Raw genomic sequence first — 24,801 nt, forward strand, 5'->3', positions numbered from 1 at the left:
GTGAAAGAGTCCTGGCCCCATATAAGAACAGGATTGATCTCCGTACGCTGACAGAATGTACGATTTCCCTTCGCTTTACTACAGTGCTTCTGTTTCTATAGAAACCACCAATTTTATAGACAGATCAGCTCTGTGAGAAGGCGCGGGGAGTTCAGTTTGAAGCCAAGTGCTGTCAGGGCACCAGCGCTCCCAACCCTGAGGAGGGGGCTTTCTTCTTTGCTAGCTAACTAGCTCTCCTGGGGATGGTTAATGATTACTAGGCTTGGATTCTGTCACTGTTATTATAATAACACTTGCAGTACTGCTTTGCTGCTACAGAGTCCCAAAGAGACGGTTAGTTCTAGGACTCACAGAACATTTTCATGGAGGGCAGTGGCACTCAGGCCTTCCTCCTTCCTTTCATTCGTTCATCAATACATACTGGATGTCTTAGTACCAGTCACTGTGCTGAGCCCTGGAGTACTACAAGGTATGGTGAGGGAGCAAGGCAGGCAAATCAATAACTTTGTCTCCATTCTACAATAGAGATTTTTCTGGCCAGGGTGACCTTAAAGAGTAGTATTTGGTTTTGGATAGATTTCAGGAATGGTTTGGCAAACATAAAAAATAGCTGAGTGGTTCAGTTATCTTTGCTGCATGACAAGGTACTTCAACACCTAATAATGTAAACCAACAACTGTTTAATATGTTCATGATTCCGTGGGTCATGAGTTGGAGCAGGCACATTGGAAAGGTTTGTCTCCACTCCATAATGTTTGATGCTTCCACTGGGGTGGATCAAGGACAAAAATGGCTGGCCAGCTCAAATGAATCCGTGTAACTGGAGCCTTGCTTCTTCTTCAAGTGGCATTTGCTAGAGCTGGAACATCCAAGAATGGCTGCTCTACTCACATGGCTAGCACCAGGGCTGAGAAAAGTGGAATAGCTGGAGGCTAGTTGACATAGCGCTCTGCCTCTACATGGCTTCTTCCTGTGGCTAGCTTGGGCTCCCTTCCATCACAGCCACTTCAGAATAGTCCAGCTTCTTTGGTGGCAGTGGGTGTTGTGAAGTTTATTATGACCTAGCCTGAGAGGTCCCAGAACATCACTACTACTGCATTCTATTGGCGGGGGGCCGGGGGGGAGGGGCAGGTGGTGTGTGGCGCGGGTTCTAAGGCCAGAGCAGATGCAAAGGGAGAGAAGGAATAGGCCCTACCTCTTAGCTGAGAATGACATGCATGTCCAGGGAGGCAACGAATTGATGGCAGACATCTTGGAGATAAGTTTCCCCCACGGAAGCATCCCAAGTTTCTGATTTTAGCAATGGGGTGAAGTCATAGCGGTGAGGAAGTCAACATTCGTAATAGGGTTGTAGTTGGCAAGATATCTAAGAGTGGGATGAGCACAACATGGGGGGTTGGTTGTGTACATGGTGAGGAACTCTTCTAATCAAACCAGATTTTGCTTCAGAGAGTGTGTTTCCAGCAGCCTATCCATTTGGCAGAGGTCATAAAAATGTCCATGGACAATTGGATACGTGGGTCTGATGCTCAGAGTTGAATCAGGCCTGGTGCTACAGATGTGGCAGTCATTGCTCTAGCTGGGGCTGTTGGTTATCCATGAGAGACTCCAACCCAAAATGGCATAAGCAAAAAGTAAATTTATTGGGTCATTTACTTGGAAGCTCCTGGGGTGGGGTCCTTCAAACATCACTGAATTTAAGGGCTCACATGAGGTCATGAGTTCCAGTTCCAGATCTTTCTCTCTTTCTCCTCTCTTCACTTTGCTTTTTTTTTTTTTTTTTTTTTTTTTTTGTGAGCTGGCTGAACTCTTGGACGCACTCCTTCTTAGGGAAGCAAGATGGCCAACTCCCCATTTCTCTAAGCTCATTGGAAAAGAGAGAAGTTTCATCACCAACCGTTCAAATCCTGGGCCACACTTGCATTGGCTTGTATTGGGCCACATGACCATCCCTGAGCTGCTCATTCAGGCTAGGGGCCGGTGAGGCTCTGAGAATCCAACCCTGAGATATGTGGCCATATCTGGGGCAGGCTGGAGTGGGAAGGGGTAGTTCTCCAGAGGATGAAACAGGTGTTCCTAGATACAAATGATGAAAAGATGAAGGGAAGCTCAAACAGTACTGCCCTCCCTGGGTGGTGACTGAAGCCATGACATAGTCTGGGAAAAGAGTGTTGTTGAGTGAGAAGAGAAGGGGTCCTGGTGCAGGGCCCTGAAGAGCAGCTCATGGATCAGTGAAGGAAGCAGGCAACATAAAGAGGCTGAGATGGATGGAGTCCTCTGGGAGGTAGGAGGAAAACCATTGGCATGTCACTTTCTAGAAACCAAGGGAAGGATACAAAGAGGGAGACAGTGGTCAGCATTGGAAATACCTTGCAGAAGTCAGGTGGGATTCACTCATTCATTCATTCATTCATTCACTCATTCAACAAATATGTGTATTGATCACCTACTATGTGCCGGGCACTGTTCTAGTACTAGGGATATAAAAGTGGACAAGACAGACATAATTCCCTGTTCTCATGAATTTTATATCCTAGATAAGGATGAAGGGGTGGTCATTAGATTCAGTGACAAGGTAGAGACACTCATCGGTGACCTTGGCAAGACAATTTCAGGGAGTCCTGGGGTGGGGTGGCCTCATGCACTGGATTGGAGAGTGAGTGAAAGGTATGAGGGTGGACAAAGTGAATGAGCACGACTCTTGCAAGAAGTTTGGTGTCCAGGGGAGGAAAGAAAAGGAGCAAGGGCTGGAGTGAAAGAGACATTAAGGGGATTTTTAAAGTTTATTTACTGTAATATGAAAGCAACGCTTTTTCTTATTCTGTATATGTTGTTCTTCTGTGCCCTCAAACATTGTGATATTGTTTGGCCTGGTCCCCCAGAGAAGACCTCTTTCCTTGTCTATTTGCCTGAAGGAGATTGGCCTCTGGAGGGAGAGGGGAAGCATTAGAATGTCCCTCCTCTACAGAGAACAGGAGAGAATTCCCGCCATCCACAGACGAGAAGAAGGGGACCCCGTCCCTTTTCTTCAGTGACTCTGCCACCAGGGGCTGGGGGAAGGTTGGGCAGCATTGAAACTTTGCAAGATGCAAGGAGGATGCATTTAACAAGCACAAGTCTCTAAGTCTAAACAAAACAAAACAATCCAACTTTCCAGTAAGCCTGCATTCTTGATTCCAGATTTCTTTTTGTCTCCCATCATGCCAGCTGCCTGTGAGTGGCTGGGAATTGGGTGGAATGCAGGTAGTACGGGCACAGGGGTTGGGGAAATGTGAATAATTGGCCCCTGGAAAATTCAGAGTTGATTGTAATTCACCTAATTTTGGAAGCACGGCTCAAAATCCCATACCTGCAATTCTCATGCAACCTCAGTCAGAAATCTCCCTGTAGCTGCCCTCTTTGACCTGACTCGAAGTGGATGGTTCTTGATGTTGTACCCTCAGATGACATTTGGCACTGTCTGGAGACATTTTTGGCTATCAGAACTGGGGGAGGGGTGCTCCTGGCACCTAGTGGGTAGAGGCCAGGGATGCTGCTAAAAATTATAAAATTCACAGGACAGCCCCAGGGCAAATACCTTGCTCAAAATGTCAACAGTGTGAAGATTGAAGTTGAGAAACCCCGTTGTAAATCCTGCTGTTTTCGTGTTGGATGGAAGTTGCCATGACATTGAGTGAAGAAAGAAGGGAAGATTTAGGGCAAGAACTATACCAGTATATATGGTACATGTTTCTGATATTCCCACTAGGAGGTAATGGGTGTTTAGTACTGAGACTGAATTTTTTGTCAGAGAATCTAATGGTTGTATTTATAGTGACAACTCAGGGCCCCTGTCTAAGGAACTGATAACATTCTGACCCCCTGTCATTTATGTAACATCCTTTGCTGATGCCACAGTGAAGTCAGTCCACAATCTGTTGTACTTAAAATATAACACAGTTTAAACTTTTGGGGTTGCTTAGTTCTTGAGATTTCTGGATTTGCTTTTCTTTAGCAAAAGTGTCCAGGTATGTAAATATTAAGGTTTTTCCTTTCTCGTTGTGAGTATTGGACTTCCCAGGACTGGCCAGGGCTGGACTCTGGTGTCCTGAATGGGTCTGGTCCACATTCGGGCCCTGCCATCTGCTGTGGCACTCCTCAGGGTGATTCATTGTTTGGGGGCAAGTTCCCCCCAGGGATCGCCCACCTGTTGCAGAAGGCGAACTTTTCCAGGTGCAATGATTCCGATGCCCCCATTTGTTAGTGGGTCTGAGGAGGTTGAGAAAAGGCTGGCTGTCAGCTCTGTACTCTGTGCTGCTCTCTGACTTGACAGCTCTAACTGGCCAGGGGCCAAAACTTGCAAGGAGATAGTAATCCCAGCTACATTGTGGATGACTCTCTAGAATATTATTCTAAGTGAAAGAAGCCTGACACAGAAGGTTGCATATTGTATGATTCCATGTGTATGATACGATTGTGGAAATGTCCAGAAAAGGCAGATTATTGGTTGCCAAGGGCTGGGGAAGGGGAAATGGAGTGACTGCTTAATGGGTCAGGGGTCTTCTCTGAGGGTGATGAAAGGGTCTTGGAACTAGGTAGAAGTGTGATTGCACAACATTGTGAACATACTAAATGCCACTGAATTGTACACTTTAAAGTCGTTGTTTGATGTTATGGGAATTTTACCTCATTAAAAGTGAAGGACCCTGGTGGATACAGCAGGTCAGCTGGCCTGATCCAGACCACACAGCCCTGGGCCCAGCACAAGGGACAATGGCCCTGTGACATGGGAGGAGGGGCCCTCCCTCAGGGAAACAGGCACCTTAGAGGCCCTGATGGAATAAGCCCTGCCCTGTTGGACACTGGAAGCAGGGAGCATCCGCTGGGGTTTTGTCTCTTCCATGTTTCATTGGAAGTGATAAATGAAGCTTTGCATCTACTGCATGGCAGGTTAGTCCCAGGAGAAACAGCAGACACTCTGGCAGACACGGTTAAATCCTCCTTAGTGGCCGGCTTCCTGCAGGATATAAAGTAGAACAGGGGAGAGGAAGCCTTCCTGCCAGTGGCCATTACAGGGGTGTGGTGGCTGATGAGCCTCTCCCTGGGCCTTATACCCAAGTGGGCTCTGCAGATGCAGGGGAAGAAAATGAGCCCAGTTGTACTCACCATGCCCTGTTTGTGTTCTACTGCGGGGAGATCTTGGACACTTGCCTTTAATCCCAGAACTGAGATAAATTATCCAGAGCTGTGATTGGTGTTGGCACAACTCAAACAGCTGTCATTTATTTAGCTGTGTGCCTTTGGGCAATTTATTTAACCTCTCACACTCCAGTTTCCTCATCTGCAAAATGGAAATGGTGAGGCCAATCAGATCAATGCAGATAAATTAATTGATTAATACATGCATACATACTGTGTATCTTTAGAGTTATATTATAATAAATGTAAATATACATATTATCTTTGCATAATATATAAAGTATATATATAAATATTACATATTTTATATAAATATTTTATAATATATACTATATATAACACACACATACATATATATATACACACACACACATAAACACACACATTTTATAATATCTGGCCACAAATGACACTGGTGAATATTCATTTTCTCCATAAAAATGTGGAGTGGATTAATTCATTCATACAGTGAGTTTATTGAGCTCCTACTATGTACGAGGCACAGGGAATAAACAGCAACTCAGATAAATAATATTCTTTGCCTTCATGAAGCATATATGCCACTGGGAGGTAAGATATCACAGACACATACTTGCAAATTACAATAAATACTGGGACTAAAACCAACCAAGAGCTTAATGTGGATAGTCTCCAACTGTGAGCTTTATATATGGTAGTTGGGACAGATTCTCTGGGGAGATGATATGTAAACTGAGACCTGGTGAACAAGAAGGTACTTCCTTCTCTTGGTCATGTGAAAAGTGGGGAAGTTTCCAGGTGGAGGGCATAGTACGTGCAAAGGCTCTGGGCTGGGAGAAAGTGTGGCTTGTTCAAGGAACTGGAGGAAGACCAATGAGGCCAGGGAATAGCCAGTGGAAAATAGCTGCAGGTAAGTTTGGAGGAATAGAATTGAGATGTTCTTCAGGTAGGCCTGGTGGGCCATCTCAAGGAATTTGGATTTTATTCCAGGATTAAAGGGAGGCCAATGCAGGCACTGGTATGATTGGATTTTTGTTCTGGGAATGTCACCGCTATTGGGAGGAAGAGCGGTTTGGAGAGCTCCGTAAGTGGGATAGGAAGACCAGTTTGAAGGTTCTTGTATTCCTCTCCATGTGGAAGCCAGCGTTTCCTTTGCTTGTGTACCTAGGAAGACAGAAATTCCAGCAGAAACACTTTCTGCCCCCCGGCTCTAAAATCCTAAACTGTGATGTTGTCTCTCCCCTCCCTTGTGTGTTTCTCAGAAGTCTTCATGACTCAGTGGCGAGATAGTGGACACAGGAATGTGGAAGGTGTTACTGGAGGTGGAAAACGCAGAGTTTTCTGGGCAGTGGAGGCTTAATTTTAAGGAGGTTTATTTTATTTTATTTTATTTTTTATTTTTTATTTTTTATTTTTTGGTTTGATACAGTGTCTCGCTCTGTCACACAGGTTGGAGTGCAGGGGTACCATCATAGCTCCCTGTAACCTTGAGCTCCTGAGCTTAAGTGATCCTCCTGCCTCAGCCTATTAAGTAGCTGGGATTATATGCATGCATCACTGTACCAGGCTAGTTGTTTTTCAGTTTTTTTTATAGAGACTGGGTCTTGCTATGTTGCCCAGGCTGGTCTTGAACTCCCAGGCTGGAATGATCCTCCTGTCTCGGCCTCCCAAAGTGCTGAGATTACAGGTGCTAGCCACTGTGCCCGGCCTCAGGAAGGTTTATTGAGGTGAACTGTGTGTTGAAAGAGATTAACTGGATGGTGTATGGTGAAGCAGATAGCTTCAGATCCCTCGTGGAGGAAGAAGGGGTTGTAGGAAAGCGAGAGATTCAGGCTGGGTTAGAGGCTGTGCTTCCTCATCCCTGTGCCTGATTTGCATCATTCCAGAGGACTGAAGCCCCTTGGAGGTAGGAATGTCCTAGGAGAGACTGCTGCTGCTCATGCCTGGCACCTGGGAGAGGAAGGAAGAGTAAGTTAGTCTTCAGTGGACAGCTCTTCTCATTAGGTCAAACTTCCCTGCCCCCGCTCAACTTTAGGCATTGGGCACAAGCTTCTGACCCGAAGGCTCTGCGTGTATATCCATTCACAAGCCAATCCCCAAAAATGGTTGGCTTTAGAGCGATTGGGTCACTTCCAGGAGCTGATGATCTCTGATCTTACTGCCCTGGGATGATATCCATTGAGTGTCCGGGGACGTCTTGGGACATCTTCCACACTGTGACATTTTCCCAACCCCAGCCTTTTTGGCAGCCAGGCAACTCGGCTTCTGTCTGCCTGGATATTCTTGGAATGCCAATCTTGGCTGAGGTGTGAACCCCTGTTGAAAGACTCTTTTCCTCAAGTCGTGTCTGGGTTTGATCTAAATAAATGGATGAGTGAAATGATTTCAACAGAAAAACTGTAAATGACAACAAACCATTGGCCCTTCTCATGCAAAGTGGAAGTGCTAAATATTGACATCTGTGGATGCCAAGTCTCTGTTGCAGAGTTTAATATGCAATTAGTGTGAGCTTTTCTTTATTAATTCAATGAGTATTTATAGAGTCCTGACCAAAGTAGTTAATAATAATAAACATTTATTGAACACTTCTTATGTGCTGGGGAATACCTAAATATTTTACACGTATTACTTCTTAAAATCCTCTATCAACTTGATGGTTAGTACCATCAATATCCCTATTTTGAGGATAAAATATTGAGGCTTGGAAGAGTTGGCCGCTTGCTAAAGGTCATTTAGCCACATTTAGTGAAGATAGGGTTTGAACTTAGGCTGTCGAAACCCAGAGCCAGCAATCATACGCCCATGCCATGTTCCCCAAGTGCCAAGCCCCATGCTGAGTACCAGGAATAGGAGAGAGAACAAGATAAAGCTTCTGCTCTCCTTTCACTCTTAGTCTATTGTAAGGAGACACACTTTAGATAAACATCTAGACAATCTGAAAAACAATAAAGGCTATGAATGTGAAGTATAGTAAGAGCACATGGTGGGGTACCCAGCCTGTTCTGTTTTTGGATCGGGAAGCCTTCCACAGGGAAAAGAAATTTAAGCCCAGTGCATATCCTGTTTAGAAATACCACACTTGAGTTGTGTCATTTGTTTGTATATGTTCTTCTCTGGAAACTCTGGATGGGTTGGGTGTTAAAATGACCTGCCTTTCCTCTTGGTTGCCCTAGTGCCCCATCCTCCTCTTGACCCAGCCGGCCAGTATGGACATGGAATAACAAGTACTATTTTCAGGATGTCTTTGAGCTGGGCCTCTGCAGATACTGCATGATATTTTGGGAATCAGATCTCTATCGTTGGACTTCACAGGACTGTAGCTCCCCCAGGGTGGCCTGTATTTCACTCTGACTACAGCCGTAGTGTTTCTGCAGCCTGAGTATTCTTTCTTCCGGGCTCAACTCTTTTCTTCTATCCCTATCACTTGTAAAGAGTTGCATTTTGCCTTTTTTTAGTGGGAGGAATGACTTCTCAATTGTAATGTGCTAAAGAAGAGCTACTTTGATGTGGCCTCTTTCATGACACTTTCTGGGCCACTGAAAGCAATGCTTTTTAAGCATGTCATACCCAATATCATGTTGCCTCCTATCCATTAAAGCTCATGAAATTGTTTGACATCAGCATAATTTTCTACTTGGAGGATATTCCCATTTTGCTAATAGTTCCTTTCCTAACCTCAAGGAGTTCACTACCACCCTGGGCATCTAAGAACAGCCTGTGAAGTTGAAGTCCCATCTCTCTCTTTCTGCTGTCTCACTAAGTGACATCATTAAAGGATGTTTTAAGGTGGTTGATCTGGGGCTCAGAAGGACTGGAGGGTACAAACATGTAGTGTGGAGTCAGGTTAAGAAGCCATAGCAGTTGAGCTAGGTCAGGAGTCATAGGAATGAAAAGAAGGGCTGTATGTGAATGAAATGGTGAACAGGAAAATTGGTAGGACTTTATGACTCATTGAATATCTGTATTGAAAAAGGGATAGGGAAGAGGCAAGACAATTGCAAATTTTGTAGATGACCAGGTATGTTACAGAAAAGGGGCGTCAGGGGAGGGAGATTGGAACTGACATTTATTGAGCATCTGGTATGGGCCAGGTACTATGCAAAGTCCTTTGCCTGAGGACATCTCTTAATCTTAACAATGATTTTTGAATTCTTTGATTCACCATCTTATTTCATTGATGAGGAAACTGCAGCTCCGAGAGGTAAGCTCTTTCCAGCTGAGTGGGCTTTGAAGCTCTTTTCTCCACTTTTATTTTGCTGAGGACCAGACTTGCCTAGGGATAAAATCTGTGGAATTTAAGGAACTCAAGGTAGAATCCCATAACAGAAATCCTATTATTATTATTATTATTATTATTAACTGAGATGGAGTCTTGCTCTGTCACCCAGGCTGGAATACAGTAGCATGATCTCGGCTCACTGCAACCCCCATCTCCCAAGTTCAAGCGATTCTTCTGCCTCAGCCTCCTGAGTAGCTAGGACTACAGGAGCGCACCACCATACCCAGCTAATTTTTTTGTATTTTTAGTACAGATGGGGTTTCACCTTATTGGCCAGGCTGGTTTTGAACTCCTGACCTTGTGATCCACCTGCCTCAGCCTCCCAAAGTGCCAGGATTACAGGCGTGAGCCTCTGTGCCCAACCGAAATCCCCCCACTTTTTTTTTTTTTTTTTTTTTTTTTTTTTTTTTTTTTTTTTTTTTGTGCTGAAATGTACCCAGCTTCATGGGAAGGTAAAACCATATGGTGGGGTTTTTATTTTCTAAGCATACTTGTGGCTTTCTGGACTTTTCCCCAGGGAGATGCACATTATGTTCTGGTTCCCTTGTGTCTGAGCTAGGTGTGAGCTTTTTTATTTTTTCTTTTTTTTTTTTCACCTAAGAGCAGACATCACATATGACTGTATCACTCATGTGCCTAATACTGTCAGTGCTCCAATGTATAAACAGTCTCCCATCCCCTCTTCAACTTCATCTCTGATTTCCCTATCTGTCCTGTCTTGTTGGATTCATTTTACCCTTTCATGTTGCTTTTCTGGTTATTCTAGTCCATCAGTTTTTATCTCTCTTGAAATACATGTCTTCTTTTCCTTGGTTATGGCTATGCGAATACAACTCATTTCCCCAGTGAGCTTGTGAGCTCTTTGACAACATCAAAGGCTGCTAGCTGAACATTTTACATCTCCCAAAATATCTGCCATAATGCCTCAGGTCCAGAGTCACTAAAGTATAACATACAAAGTGTGCATTTTAGAGGTAGAAGAAACTATATTCAAATCTTGGTTCCACCATAGGTGGAGATATCAGGCAATATAGATAGGTGATCTCAGATAAGGTACTTTAATGACGTTGAGCCTCTGTATCCTCACTGGTAGAACTAAAGTAATAAGGACTATCTCCTGGGGAGATTATATTTTAAAGATTAAAGCAGCCATTATGTATTAAAAGCCTGGCACCATGGCTGACACACACTAGACACTCAATAAATGCTAGTCTATTCTTATCCATTGCTCTCAGTGGGTGACAGAATAGTGGTGTTGAGTGTGAAGATCATCTTTCTGTCCAACAGGTACTCTCTGAATGGATAAGATTATATCTATTTATCTATTTATTAGATAGACAGATGAAGGTAAGGTGAATTATCTTCCCTGTCAAAACTACCACTCCATCACTTTACCCTACCTTTTTACTTCTGAGCCCTTATTTGTACATGAAATGCTGTTATTAATAATAATATCATTCATTCACTCATTTTTTGGTGTCTTTTTTTCTTACGAAAACGTAAGCCCTTTGAAGGCAGAACACCTTGTTTGAGTCACTGCCATGGCCCCAGTTCTTAGCTGAGAACCTGGAGCCTAGTAAGTTTCAAGTAAATACTAGATGAATGAATGAAAAAGACAAAACGACGGATTTACTTCCATTTGACTGAACAAACGGTGTCTCAGCACCATGAGCTAGGTACTGAATGAGACAGTGGATACAGAGAGTAACAAGACAGGCCTTGCCCTCAAGAAGGAAAGGAAAAGGAGGGGGGAAGATAGACAAGCTCTGTCTCTCAGTCTAACAGAAATAGAATCTTTATCTTTTCCAACTTCTAAGCCACTGTTGGTAGAAGCATGGGCTGAGATGGCAGGAGTGATGAGCAAACCTGGAATTAAAGACATATGTATTCAGAATCACACTCTACTTTGGAATTGGCTCCCCTCCATCACCCCAGATTAGCCTGGAAGGCCACCTTGCTTGGCAGGGGAAATTGATAACCCATTGAAATTGACGAAATATTTAAGCATTTGCCATCAGAGTGTGCTAAGCATTGCCATTTGGGGAAAACTCATTAAATAAGAGGTCTGGCCCATGCAAATGTGAGCGAGTTGGTTGGTTTGTCTCGTCTTTCTATGGATTATACAGAAACCAGTGGTGGTTAAGGGGACAAGCGAGTTGATAAAAACCTCTCTGGAGATCAAGTACTAAATGGCTTTTTTATTGCTCACCTCTCAAGGAACCTTCTGTTTAAAATGCCGGCAGTAAGTGCAGGTTAGACCTGTGAAGTTATTATAAATGCCGTTCTTAAGCCTAAGAACTTTATTTTTTAATTGGTTTCTTTTCTTTCCTTCCTTTTCTGTTCCAAACCACTAATGCCATAGGAAGAATGAAAATTTGTAATTTCTTAAGACACAGGAACTATTGAGAGAGAGAACAAAGAGACTATTGAAACACTATAGACTTTCAGTAAAACCAAAAACATGCATAACCCCTTACCTTCTTTCATTGCACAATGGAGCACTCTCTAGCAAGCAAGCGGGGGAGGGAGTTAGGCTAGAAATACTCTGCACAACTCTTTATTAAGTGAGAAACAGGCTGGGGAAGAGAGGAAGGGAAAGGCTCTTACTCACATGGAAATATGCAGAGAGGCAGGAACTTAACTGTCCTTGCCAAACTCTTTCTTCTTTAGCGCCTCTGCTCCTTCTCTCATATGTTGCCAGCCACTGAAGGCCCATCTATATTATGACTGGGCCTGAAAAAAAGTCAGTGAATGTTTTAAACAGATTTTCGTAGAGGGCAAAGAGTTATAAAGAACCATGTTCAGATCATAGCTATGCTAGGGTACGGAAGAAAATGGTGCTTCGGTGGAAAACAATAATTATCTAGCTCTAGACTCTAGGGATAATCCTTCCTGGGTATCTGATTTTGATTTTGTGGAACCTGTTTTACAGTTTTATGAGTTATAGATCACTGATATGCACATTCCATCCTGTCCAGTAGAGGTTCAACTGAGCCACCAACCTTCCCCCTCAAAAAATTTTACATCCATTCATACACCCATTTAAATATTTCTTTTAGCTGCGTCTGTTCTTTGGGTTCTCTTTTAAACCACCTGTAGCATCTTTTTAATCTTCATTGATTAATGATAGAATTCCATTGATAAGATCTTTGATAAATCATTGATAATAAAATCTTTAACACATATTTATTTTATATCTGTATGAGTCATGATTTTATTATGTTTTGAAGATTATCTTTTAACACTAATTACTTAAAGGTAATCTTGAAGTGACTTAGCCTATCTGAGTTACTTGTGTTCTCATCTGCAGACTGGGAACAATGATACAGACTGAAATTATCACAAAATTTTCCAGGAGTTTTCCCATTCATTCTCCCATTTAGAAGTAATAGCTAAATGATGCTTCACAGTTAATCTTCAGTGATTATGGATGGTGAATGAGATAATGTTTGTGAAAACACTTTTACCAAGTGTGATTCACAGAGTGTGTCTCAGATTTTAGTTAGCAACTCTTCTCATCAGTGTCAAATGAAGATGACCTGCTCTCAACTCTCTAAAAGCTTGTGATTTGGAAGGCAGGGGAAATTTTCTCTGGTGGCTCTACAAGGTGAACTGGAGCAAATGAATAGAAACTATAGGATTCCATTTTGGCTGATAATAAAAGGGGAGGACTTTCTGAGAACTAGCTATAACATTGGAGAGGGCTGCCTTATGGGGTCGTGAGGTTCCCATCACTGAAGGTTTGCAGGGAGAGACTGTCCTGCTCAGAATAACTGCAGTAGTAAACAGATTCCCAGACATGGCCCTCATTTCTGAAAATCTTAATGCAGAGAAACACAGGTACGCATGGGAAAGATGACCACAGCCTACTGCCAAGGAGCTTGAGAGCCACAGTCTTGGACTGCTAGAGATCCTGTGACACCTTGTGCCTGTGTATACATGTGGGTAACATAGGAGCAGTGTGTTGGATAGTGCCTGGCATGTAATAGCTGCACATTAAATGCTGGCTTCAAGTAATCTATCCTCTTGGAACAGTTTTATGATTTGCCTATACAGCAAGACTTGAGTTATTGTACAGTAATATGATATGTACACGTAACGTGTAAAGCCGAGAGTCCCACAGCACAGGGATGGGCTGCTGGCTAAATGTGGGACTTAGGAGGTGTTGGGCATTTGCAGGTACAGTGAAGAAACTGAGGCTTGAATGTGCTGTGTGGACTGTGCTCCATCATCCAGATGCAGGGCCGAGGCTTTCGAGGTTCTGATTTTGATCTAATGATCACCCTAGTTTTCTGCCACTTCCAAAACTGAGCTCTTGGTCTTTACTTTGTTTAGAATTAAATGAATCTTCAATTCTGTTCTCCCAGTTGCTAGGGCCAAAACCTTAGAACCATCTCTTGTTTCTTTGTTTCTTGCCTTCACACTCCACATCTAACCCATCAGCAAATCCTTAGGCTGTACTTCCAAAATATATCCAGAAGCCAACTTACCCACCTCCTGTGCTGCTGCCCCGGGTTAAGTCATCACTGGCTCTCATCTAGAGTAGAGCTGCAGCCTCCTCAGTGAATCCCTGCATTTTGCCCTTGTCAACCCACTGAAATTTGTTTTCAACCCCATAGTCAAGAGGAGACCTGTTAAGTTGTAAGACAGTTTATATTACTCCTATGTCTCAGGCCACCTCCCACCAGTAGCTTTCCATCTTATTTGCCATAAAAACCAAAGTCCTTACAAATGCCTGTGAGGCTTTCCATGCTATGCCCACGACACCTCTGTTCACGTAGTCCTACTACTCTGTCTCTGTCACTCCACTCCAGCCCCTGGCTTCATTCTCCTGTCCCAGGACCCTTGCATCTGCAGCTTCTGTCTAAATGCTCTTCTCCCACACAACCATGTGATTGCTTCTTGACCTCTTTCATGGTTTTGCTCAAATGTCACTTTCTCACTGGGGCCTTTCCTATGTGGTGTTGATTTCAACCTTTGCCCCCACCCCTTCCCCAGCATTCCCTTTCCTGTTTTGCTTTCTTTGTAGCTGTTACCACCATCCAACACACTAGTTATCCAGTTTACTGTCTTTCTCCTTCCATTAGAATAGAGGCTTTATGAAGACAAGGATTTTTGTATGTTTTGTTCACTTCTGCCTTTGTTCACTTAGCATTTAGAATAGTGTTTGGTCACCTGTACCCCCAGCACTTTGGGAGACTGAGGTGGGCAGATTACCTGAGGTTGGGAGTTCGAGACCAGCATGACCAACATGGAGGAACCCTGTCTGTATTAAAAATGCAGAATTAGCTGGGTGTGTGGTGCATGCCTGTAATCCCAGCTATTCGGGAGGCTGCGGCAGGAGAATTGCTTCAACCCAGGAGAAGGAGGTTGTGGTGAGCCGAGATCATGCCATTGCACTCCAGCCTGGGCCAGAAGAGCGAAACTCCATCTTAAAAATAAAATAAAATAAAATAAATAAATAATAGAATAGTGGTTGGTCCATAGCCACTCATTAAATACTTGTTGAAAAATGAGTGAACGAATATCCCGAATACTCTTATGTTCCAGGCCTTAGGAGAGAGGCTCTGATCATAATTTTCTGAAGCCTGTCTGTGGAAAGAAACCTTGACATGGCTCTCAATAATCCCTGTCTCTGAATATTCATTCCTTTGTGTAATCCCTTCCCTTCAAGTATAGACTGGACCTAGAGACTTGTTTCTAAAGAATAAGTTATGGCAGGCCAGGTGCAGTGGCTCATGTCTGTAATCCCAGTGCTTTGGGAGGCCAAGGCAGGAGAATTGTTTGAGGCCAGCCTAGGTAACATAGCAAGACCTTGTCTTTACAAAAAATTTAGAAATTAGCCGGGTGTGCTGGTGTGTGCCTGTAGTCCCAGCTACTCAGGAGGCTAAGGTAGGAGGATTGCTTGAGCCCAGGAATTTGAGGTTACAGTGAGCTATGATCATACCACTGTACTCCAGCTTGGGAAAAAAAAAAAATTATGGCAAAAGTGATGAGATGTACTTCCAAGATTAGGTTGCAAAAGGTTGTGGCTTTCATCTCTTTTTTTTTTGAGATGGAGTCTTGCTCTGTTGCCCAGGCTGAAGTGCAGTGGTGCAATCTCGGCTCACTGCAACCTTCACCTCCTGGGTTCAAGCAATTCTCCCACCTCAGCCTCCTGAGTACCTGGGATTACAGGCACTGCCACTATGCCCAGTTAATTTTTTTTTCTTTTTTTGTATTTTTAATAGAGACATGGTTCCACCACATTGGCCAGGCTGGTCTTGAACTCCTGATCTCAGGTGATCCACTTGCCTTGGTCTCCCAAAGTGCTGGGATTACAGACATGAGCCACTGCGCCTGGCTGTGGCTTTTATCTTGCTAGCATTCTCTCTTTGTTGGTGCTATTACCCTCTCATTTACTTGCTGATGAAGCAAGCTGGTGTGTTGTGAGACACTCTATAGAGACACTCACAAGGCAAGGGACTGAGGGATGCCTCTGATCAATAATAGTTCACAAAGAGCTAATATGTCTGTCCAGCAACCCCTGAGAAACTGAGTCCTGTTGACAACCATGAGAGTGAGCTTAGAAGCATATTATTCCCCGGTTGCGCCTTCAGATGAGACCATACCCTGGCCTACATCTTGATTACAGCCTTGTGAGATGCTGACAAGGAGGACCCAGCTGAGCTCTGCCTGGATTCCTGACCCACAGAAAGTGTGAGATAATAAATGTATGCTGTTTTAAACAGCTCAGTTTTAGGGAAATTTGTTATGCAGCAGTAGATAACAAATAGACTTCTGTCTGTTTCTTTGTTTGAAAACTGTGTTCCTTTGTTAAAAGAGTTTAATTCCCCTTCCTCTTGTTGTTTCCCTCAGCTACAGACACACATTCATATACTCCTCTTTTTCTTTCTCTGTCTCTCATTTGAGGCATTCCTGGGACTACAATTTGACACACCTCCAGGCCCAGAAAACTGCCTGAGACCCTGTTAGCAATGCCATAATGAGATGGGTAAATTTTCACTACCTTTTGACACTGCCCAAGGCAAAGTCATAAGCGATGCTTGTTCGATAATTCCAAGGTGTGTCACTGCCTGGAAGGCCGTCTGGTATTTATAGGAATCTGAAAGTTAGGCACTGGAGAAAAATGAGTTCCAGATTGTTGCACGTATTTTCAGATAGAATCATATTCTCTGAAAAATTGCATAGGATGTTGAGCTGATAGAGGATTCACCATGATTGTATGGCTCACTGGGCTTGTATTGTGGTTGAGAAAAATCATCTTGTCGGGTTGGGAAGATGACAGTCACATCTCCTCAGCTGGCTGGTGATAGATGTTTAAGGACAGGCTGAAGATGTGGCCTCTTCTTCTTCTGACTTGAAACCACTGAGTTGTATTTTAAAGTAAATCAACAAAAAGAGGGATGCTTTGACAGGAACCTTGCCGAGGCTCATCCGGTTGGCGGCATGAGCTGGTAGACAAAACTAAAAGCTTTGAGATAAGCGTTTGGAAATTCAAAGAGACATCTTGTCTGTCATTTATAATGGCTAAAAACTTTGAAGAAAATGTATTCTCACATGGAAGGGTCTGGGGGAGGTGAGTTTAGTCAATCAATCAATCAATCAATAGACCAGCAAACACTCACTGTATGCCTACTTTGTGCCTGGCACCATGCTCAGGGCTGGAAAAATATAGTTAGATTCCAGTCCTTGTTATCAAAGGGTTCAGGGAAGAGTGAGATGGCCCACAAACATGTAAATATATTTAAAAATTGCAAACAGTGAAGTGAAGGCTTGTGCTCTGTGGGAGACCAAATTGATCATATTTGCAGGGAACCAGGGAGGAAAAATAAAGGCCTTTCTGAGCAGGCAAATAAATTGGGTTGGTAGGTGGCAGGATAAAGATCTAGGGGAGCAGAAGACATTCTTGGCTGAAGGTTTGGCCTGTGCAAAGGTCCTGAGGTATGAATTAGCTTGGCCAGGCTGGAGGAATTGAAAAGTTGGGCAAGGCTGATGTGTTCAAGGCAGGAAAGAAGCCAGACGGATGGTTGAGCCTGGTCCAGAAAGAGCCTGAGGGCCAGATTAATGATTAGATTCTGTTCTCAGAGCAACAGAGAGCCTGGGATGGGTCCAAATAGGGCAGGCTTGGTCAGATTTTGGGTTTGGAAGGATCCCTGTAGAGGAGAGGTTGGAAGAGGTGAGAATGAGGGCAGGCTGACCAATATGGCAAAGATGAGGACCCTTGTTTCTGAAGTATGCTTATTGCTTGCCATTTTGTGTTTCTTTCTTTGTATTAACAGCATCCAATTCCAAAGGCAGTAGACACCTGTTGAGGAGGTCGTGAAGGAGGGACAGTTGTTTCAGAAGCAGCCTAGGTGTCCAGGGCAGATAGAGGATTTTTAAGGTCCTTCTCCAGGAGATCAGTGAAGCGCTCACTAGAGCCCGTGCTGGCGGCGGGGTGACCAGCTCTCCAGGTTTGCCAGGATGCAGGGCTTCCAATGCTGAAACTGGGAAAGTCCTTGGAAAACTGGGACACATTGGTCACCCAAGGCAGCAAGGTGATGCTGACCAGGGTGCACAACAGGACATGCTACCTAGGGTGGGAGACACAGACTCTCTTCCTTTCTTACCACCACCCCTCCACCTTGCTTCTCAGCCAGACCTTCAGAAACCACCATATTCTGACTTTTGGAGCTCTTCTTCTGGGCTGCAGCTTAGTTCTCTGTCCTCTCTGTCCTTGATAAGCACTGGCCACCTTTTAAAGGCCTGACACCTTCACGTGTAGCCTGAGCTGCAGCCAGACCTTGATCTCTTGGTCTAGACCAGGCACATGCCCCCTTGAGAAGTGACGTCTGCCTTATCAGAGCTTCCTTGAGTCAAGGATCCTCGTGGGGAGGTCCTGGTTTCCCCCAGGCTTGGCTCTAGCTCAGACCCAGGGTTCTAACCTACGTTTTCAGCATCTCAGGTACTGGACCCTGCCTTCTGTCTGCCCCAGGCACCTGCACAGCCCTGTGTTCTCATAGTCACCCCTTTTGTGTGTGTCTGCCTCTCTGTTTCTCACCCTCTGACAGGATGAACTTGAAGGACTCATGCCCAAGCCAGGCCTGTGTGTGACATTCATGGGACAAGGAGTCTCCTGTGGCCTCAGATAGTAGTTTCCAGGCTGCATATGAAAACTGGGATGGATTCAGTCAGGACAAATGTTGACAGGATGAATTTTAGTGCTGCATAGCTGAAATGAAAATCCCTGGACAAGATTTTCTTTACTCTGTCATTCCAAGGTTCACTGGTACCAGCTATGTCTCTGGTACCTACCTCCCAGCTGGTAACCAGCTGTCAGTTGTCTCTGTGCATGCCTGGTGTCCATTTAGAAGGAAAACATGTCAATCCCTCAACAAATATTTGTTGAGCGCCTGTGCTGTGTCCTCTCATCTAACTCCCATCCGACGTAGGAGGTCTTGCAGTGGCATGTATTAGTCATGGTGTACTCACCCTCTCCCTCTCTTCTGTCTCCTAGAAGCCTGCACAGTGCTTGCTCTGCCTCTTCTATGAGAAGGTTCTACCTCATTCGGAGCTGAACCACGTCCTTACACTCTGCCCACGTAGGCTCCACTTCTCTCCTGAGCCAGCGTGCAAATTCTTCAGCATTTGGGAAGCAGTGGCTCCCACCTTGTGCTGTCATAACAGAATGCATAGACTGCGTGGCTCAAACAACAGGCATTTATTTTCACAGAGTCTGGAAAGTCCCACATCAAGGTTCTGGCCAGTGTTCTCTCTGGTGAGGGGCCTCTTGCCGACTTGCCTTCTCCATGTGTCCTCATATGGCCTTTCCTAAGTGTGTGTGTGTGCAAACAGAAGGAGATCTCTCACGGTCTTATAAAGCCACTGATCCTATTGGATTAGGACCCCACCCTTATGACTTCGTTCAACCTTAATTACCTTTTAAGAGCCTGCCCTACCTTTACATATAGCGACACTGGGGGTTAGAGCTTCAACATATGAATATTTAAGGGATGTAATTCAAATCTTAGCACTGCTCTTGTCCAAGTCTAACTCCTTCCCCCGACCCCTGTTCTGAGAGCTTGGCACCCTAAGTTAATGCACTGCCAGGGATGTTGGTGGCGGTGGTGGTGGCTACGATGGGGAGGGGGTTGAAGGAGGAAGGTTGATTGGTCCAAACAGCATAAAGATAAGGAGTGTTTTTGTTGTTGTTGTTTGTTTAAAGCTTCTATATTCTAGATACCAGCTACAACTATTATCATAAGCTCAGCTCATTTATTTGGCAGCTATGTCTTGCTACTTGCTGGAAGGCACATGTTGTAGCTACGGTGTAAAGTTTTGTTTCATAATAGAGAAGGAAAGTCATAAGAATTATGTATGAGGGGCTGGGCATGGTGACTCATGCCTGTAATTCCAGCACTTTGGGAGGCCGAGGCAGGAGGATCACATGAGGCCATGAGTTCAAGACCAGCCTGGGCAACATAGTAAGACCCTGTCTCTGCAAAATAAAAAAGAAAAAAAGGGATGGTGGCCTATGCCTGTAGTCCTAGCTACTTGGGAGGCGGAGGCAGGAGGATCACTTCAGCTGAGGAGTTTAAGGTTACAGTGAGCTAACAGTGTACCACTACATCCAGCCTGGACAACAGAACAAGATCCTGTTCCTAAAGAAAAATTAGTTAAATAGAAGTAAGTAAAAAAATAAAGAGAGTTGTGCACAAGTATAGAAGACTTGAGGCAGTTGGACAGGGAACTTGCTTGGCACCATCACATTGCAAGTGCTCTTAGTGGAGTTTTGTTGAATGAATGATATGGAGTTGAATGTCCGGGACCCAAATCTTCTGGAACAAAGACCTGCAGTGGCAGGGATCCAGCCCCCTCAGCTGATGATGATGTTGGCATCAGAAGAGGGACCGAGGAGGGCAGTTGGGTGGTTTTCCATCTCACTGATGTTGCAGGTTAGTGTCAAAAATTGTGAGTGCTTCCAAAGCAGGGCTCATCTTCCTCATCATCAGTAAGCATTCCCCAAGGCCTTTTCCTGTCCTCTTCCCTGCTTTATCAGAAACAAGTCCAGAGAGATTATGCTTAAACTTTTCCCAGATGACTGCTTTCTTGGATGGGAACCAAGCATTTGAATGGCAGCCGCCTACAGCCAGGCTTCCTAATTGGGGGACCATTTGCAGCCAGATCAGGCACTGAGATGGGGACACAGAACTTGCAATAATGGGTCGTTCCAATACCCATTTAGTAATCAATAGTGGAGGAGAAATTTCAACTACTTAGTAAATTGTTTGCTAACACATTGTCATGGCAACTGCTAATACTTAGGTTTCAAGAATGGGTTCTTGAATTGCTTTGTCTGATCCGTGCTTGCAGGAGCCAAGGACACTTATATTCCTACAAACATCAGACCCAATATTATTTTGCAGAATTGCTCTAAGGGGAAAAATGTTCCCCACTATTTTGACTCTGAGGGCTGTGAGAATGAGGCCAGGTTTGTTCAAAATGGGCTCCAAGTCCTTGTCTGAACACCATCTCTCCTTCCCTAACTTCTCTGTCCTCTTTTATTGTTAATTTTTAAATTGAAAATAAATTTTAAAGTCTCTATAGAATGCACATTTTCTGTAGAAAACTTAGGAAAATAGGAAGAAGCACACAGAAAAAATAAAACCCATCCATAAGAACAGAGGTGATTAATGCACTTTCTTTTAGTTTTATTTTTTCCTATTCGTATTTATGCACCTCTGTCCTTTAAATGCAATTGGAATAATTATGCATGTGACAGATGATTTCATGTCCTGCTTTATTACTTAACATTTTATTATAAACATATCTCCACACTTCGGGCTCTTTGGAACTCTGAATTATTGATAATGGTACATACTTCAACTGCGTGAGTGTATCACAACTTATTTAATTAGTCTCCTGTTTTTGAATTCCTTTTGCGTTCTTGTAAATAACACTTGAGTGAGTATCCTTGCATGTAAGGCATAAAATATTTCCCTAGGAGAGAATTACTCTCGCATGGTAGGGATGTTAGAAATGACACGTGTGTTCAGACTTCCTTCTGGGTGTCTTGTGGTGACTTACCTGCAGTACCTGCTCTGCTGCCATCCTGCCAACTTCATGGGCAAAGCCAAAAAGAAAGCAGGGGCTATGTTCTCTTCTCTTGGCCATTTTGTTATTCCAGTATTTCCAGTTTGGGGTTATCCAGACAACGTCACTGGTAAGAAAGGTGTTAGACAGGACAAGAATCAAAAGATGGGACTGACAGGGTCAGTACTTGGAAGGAATGTCCTCTTTTGCATTGAAGCAACTGGGGACAGGTTTTTGTATTGAGTGGCAGTGTCTTCCCTGAAATAGTTGCAGGAAGGGAGGGATGTTTCTCACCAGAAGAGAAGGTGGGTAGTGATGGGCAGAGGCTCCGATACCTGGAACATAGGAGCTATTGTCACAGCAGGGCCTTGAAGCCACTGTCATTTGCCACCTCTTAGTTGGGTGGCCATCCCTCTGACACCTTTCTTTTTGACCCCTTCTTGGATCCCTGGGCATTCGTATCCACACCTCCTGCCCCACTCATCAGAAACACCATGGTGGGGTCTCCCCATGGCCCCTGATATCCTCCCTCTACATTGTCACTCACCCCGACATATGACAGACTTGCATATTCTGTGGCAAGGCGACAGGTGCACCCCAGACATTCCCTCCTCCTCTTACTGCATTTCAGCCTGTTTGTCCATCCCACAGCTCTCAGCTGCAGGTGTTGGGACTCCCCAGACAGCTGCAGTCATCCGTGTCCTGTCTAGGCTGTGTCCTCCCCTCCCCTCCCTCGACCCCTCTCTGGGCATCTCTGAGGGCCGCCTTGCTGGGAGCAGCTGTTGATTCAGATTGTCATCAGGACTTTGATAATTAAAATTCGAAGCTCTTCAGACATTTGCGTTCCATTACATTGAAGGAGCAGCTGTTTAAATTTGGGGCAGGGAACCAGAGCCTTGTGCAATGAGCTTGGGTTTAGATTAATCGAGTCTGCAGATTCACTTCCCATCTCATCATCCGGATAGAGGCTTTGGGAAAGCAACTTTCACCTTCCCTGCCTCCTTCCCCCATCCTAGTTTGTACTCACAACTGCTGTGCAGCAGCCCCTGTGTACACGGTGCTGCTTAGCGGCCAATAGCATGTGACTTGGAGGTGGGCTGCATGGGTAAGATCTGAGCTCTCCTCTTTGTTGACTGTGTGACTTTGAGCAAGTTACTTAACCTCTCCGTAAAATGATGAGAAATAATACACAGGGGTCTAAGTACAACCTACATGCCTAAGTAGCATTTGTTTATATTATTGGAATTTTAGTTAATGCCTCTGACAGCTCAGTTCACTGTACTGTACCTGGGCCACAGAAGAGGAAACAGAGCCCTTTGGAGGTGAAGTTCCATGTGGACTTGCATGCCGGCGGTGAGTGACCTGCTGGGCTGTGAACTCTGGTCTGTCTGACTGCAGGCATGGGTCTACCACACCACCATGACTAGCTCCCTTTCCTTTTTTCCTTCTGTTTCCCCGTCCCTTTCCCTTTCCCTTCCTTTCCTTTCTTTTCTTTCTTTTTTTGATAGAGTTTCATTCTTGTTGCCCAGACTGGAGTGCAGTGATGTGATCTTGGCTCACTGCACCCTCTGCCTCCCAGGCAGACACGATTCTCTTGTCTCAGTCTCCCAAGTAGCTTGGATTACAGGTATGCACCACCACGCCTGGCTAATTTTTTTTGTGTGCTTAGTAGAGACGGGGTTTCACCATGTTAGTCAGGCTGGTTGCCAGCTCCTGACCTCAGGTGATCCACTTGCCTCAGCCTCCCAAAATGCTGAGATTACAGGCATGCACCACCGCACCCGGCCTCCCTTTTTTCTACAGTCTTTCTACTGGTCCCCTTAAGCAGGTCTTGCCTTTTGCTCTTCCCCTTAACTTGTGAGGCAGTGGCTTCAACTCCTGAAACTGCCAATGCCTGCCTTACTCCTGAGGGCACGTGGGAAATCCTGGATGAAGGGGGTTTGTTTATTCCTTCCTGCACCCTCAGGTTTTCCTAGTCTTTCTCCTGTCATGAACAGCAACCTTACAAACCCCACCTGCACATCCCAACCCATGTTGTTTTAGCTTCCGTGGCTGCTGAGGTCTTGAATGAGTGTGTATGTGCCAGCAGGGAAATGTCCTTTTCCTGGTAATAGCCATCTCTGGGATGGCCTGGAGCAGGAGTTGAAGTGACCCCCGTCTAGGTGGCTGCTCCGTCAGTAATAATGGTGGCAGCATTTGTGGCAGTTGCCATCCTTTCCTGGGGATGCATTGTAAGCCTGGCTGCCCCCTTGCTGAGGCTTGACATGTATTATTTAATTGCATCCCCATAACAATCATGCAGGTAAATATGATTTCCTCTGTATTGTGGGTGAAGAAATGAGTCATGGAGAGGTTCAGAAACAGGTCCCTGGACACAAGGGGAGGAAGTAGAGGCTGGGATTTTAACCTAACTGTGTGGACCCTGGAACCTGTGTGGCTCTGATGCACTCTATGCATTCTCTGCTCAGGGAAGTCATCCCACTGGAGGGCACAGCCAGAGTCTGGGCCCAAGGTTCTCTGGAAAGTGTTTTTGGTGGGGGAATATCTGTCCCGTCTAAATCATGACCCCATGTTGTCCTGGATCCCTTGAGGATTGCTATAAGCTCCTTCAAACATAAGGTGCAGTGGGGTGAATTGGAGTAAGAGTTGTTTAGAAAAAAAGTGTTTATTATTTGCTGCTCAAACCTGCTGGGGAGGAGCTCAAAGCTAGTTCAGCCCATTGCTGGGGTCTGTGACGTGGGAAAGGGCAGTATCAGGGCTCCAGGCTAGTCCAGGATGTAGAAGAAAAGAGAGGGGTGGGTGCAGAGAAGCTTGACATCAGAACAAGGCTTAGGCATGGTCAGGGAGAGAGGGCCGACCAGAAACCACCCCTCAGGCAAGTGCAGAGCCTGCAGCATAGAGGCAACAGGTCTGAAGGTGGGATATGGCCCTCTGCAGGTCAGACCCACAGCCTGGCCCGGTCTGTTGAGGCAGCCCTGGGTCAGTGGGCAACTTCCTGCCCACACCCCCTGAGAGGAGACAAACCATCTAAAAGCTTTACCTGGCAGGGTCTAGCCCCTCTTAGAGGGGGCTTTCGGAAGAATCTTGGAGTGAAGTGATTAATAAAGACCTTGTGTGGAGCTGGGGCTTCCAGATAACAGAATGTCTGGGGTTGGAAATCTGCAAAGGGACTTTGCAGTACCGGAAGGTACTCATATGCAGTTGACAGCTCCTCGTAGGTATCAGAGAGTGCCAGGGAATGAAGCACTCTTTTCTTCAGCTGCTCTGAATTCCTTAGGCTGCTGGCTCTC

General features: G+C 44.9%; 1 protein-coding gene across 1 annotated transcript in view; it reads left to right on the forward strand.

Moving 5' to 3' along the window:
* Positions 1-1,185: 1,185 nt before the first annotated feature.
* PTPRT (protein tyrosine phosphatase receptor type T) overlaps positions 1,186-24,801 on the forward strand; it is an 890,462-nt gene continuing 866,846 nt past the window's right edge. The window contains exon 1 of the mRNA XM_017878051.1: positions 1,186-1,321. The gene's annotated coding sequence lies outside the window, so the exon portion shown is untranslated. The remainder of the gene's footprint in view (positions 1,322-24,801) is intronic.

Source organism: Rhinopithecus bieti, unplaced genomic scaffold (assembly GCF_001698545.2).
Source record: "Rhinopithecus bieti isolate Rb0 unplaced genomic scaffold, ASM169854v2 scaffold_10347, whole genome shotgun sequence".
Taxonomy (NCBI): Eukaryota; Metazoa; Chordata; class Mammalia; order Primates; family Cercopithecidae; genus Rhinopithecus; species Rhinopithecus bieti.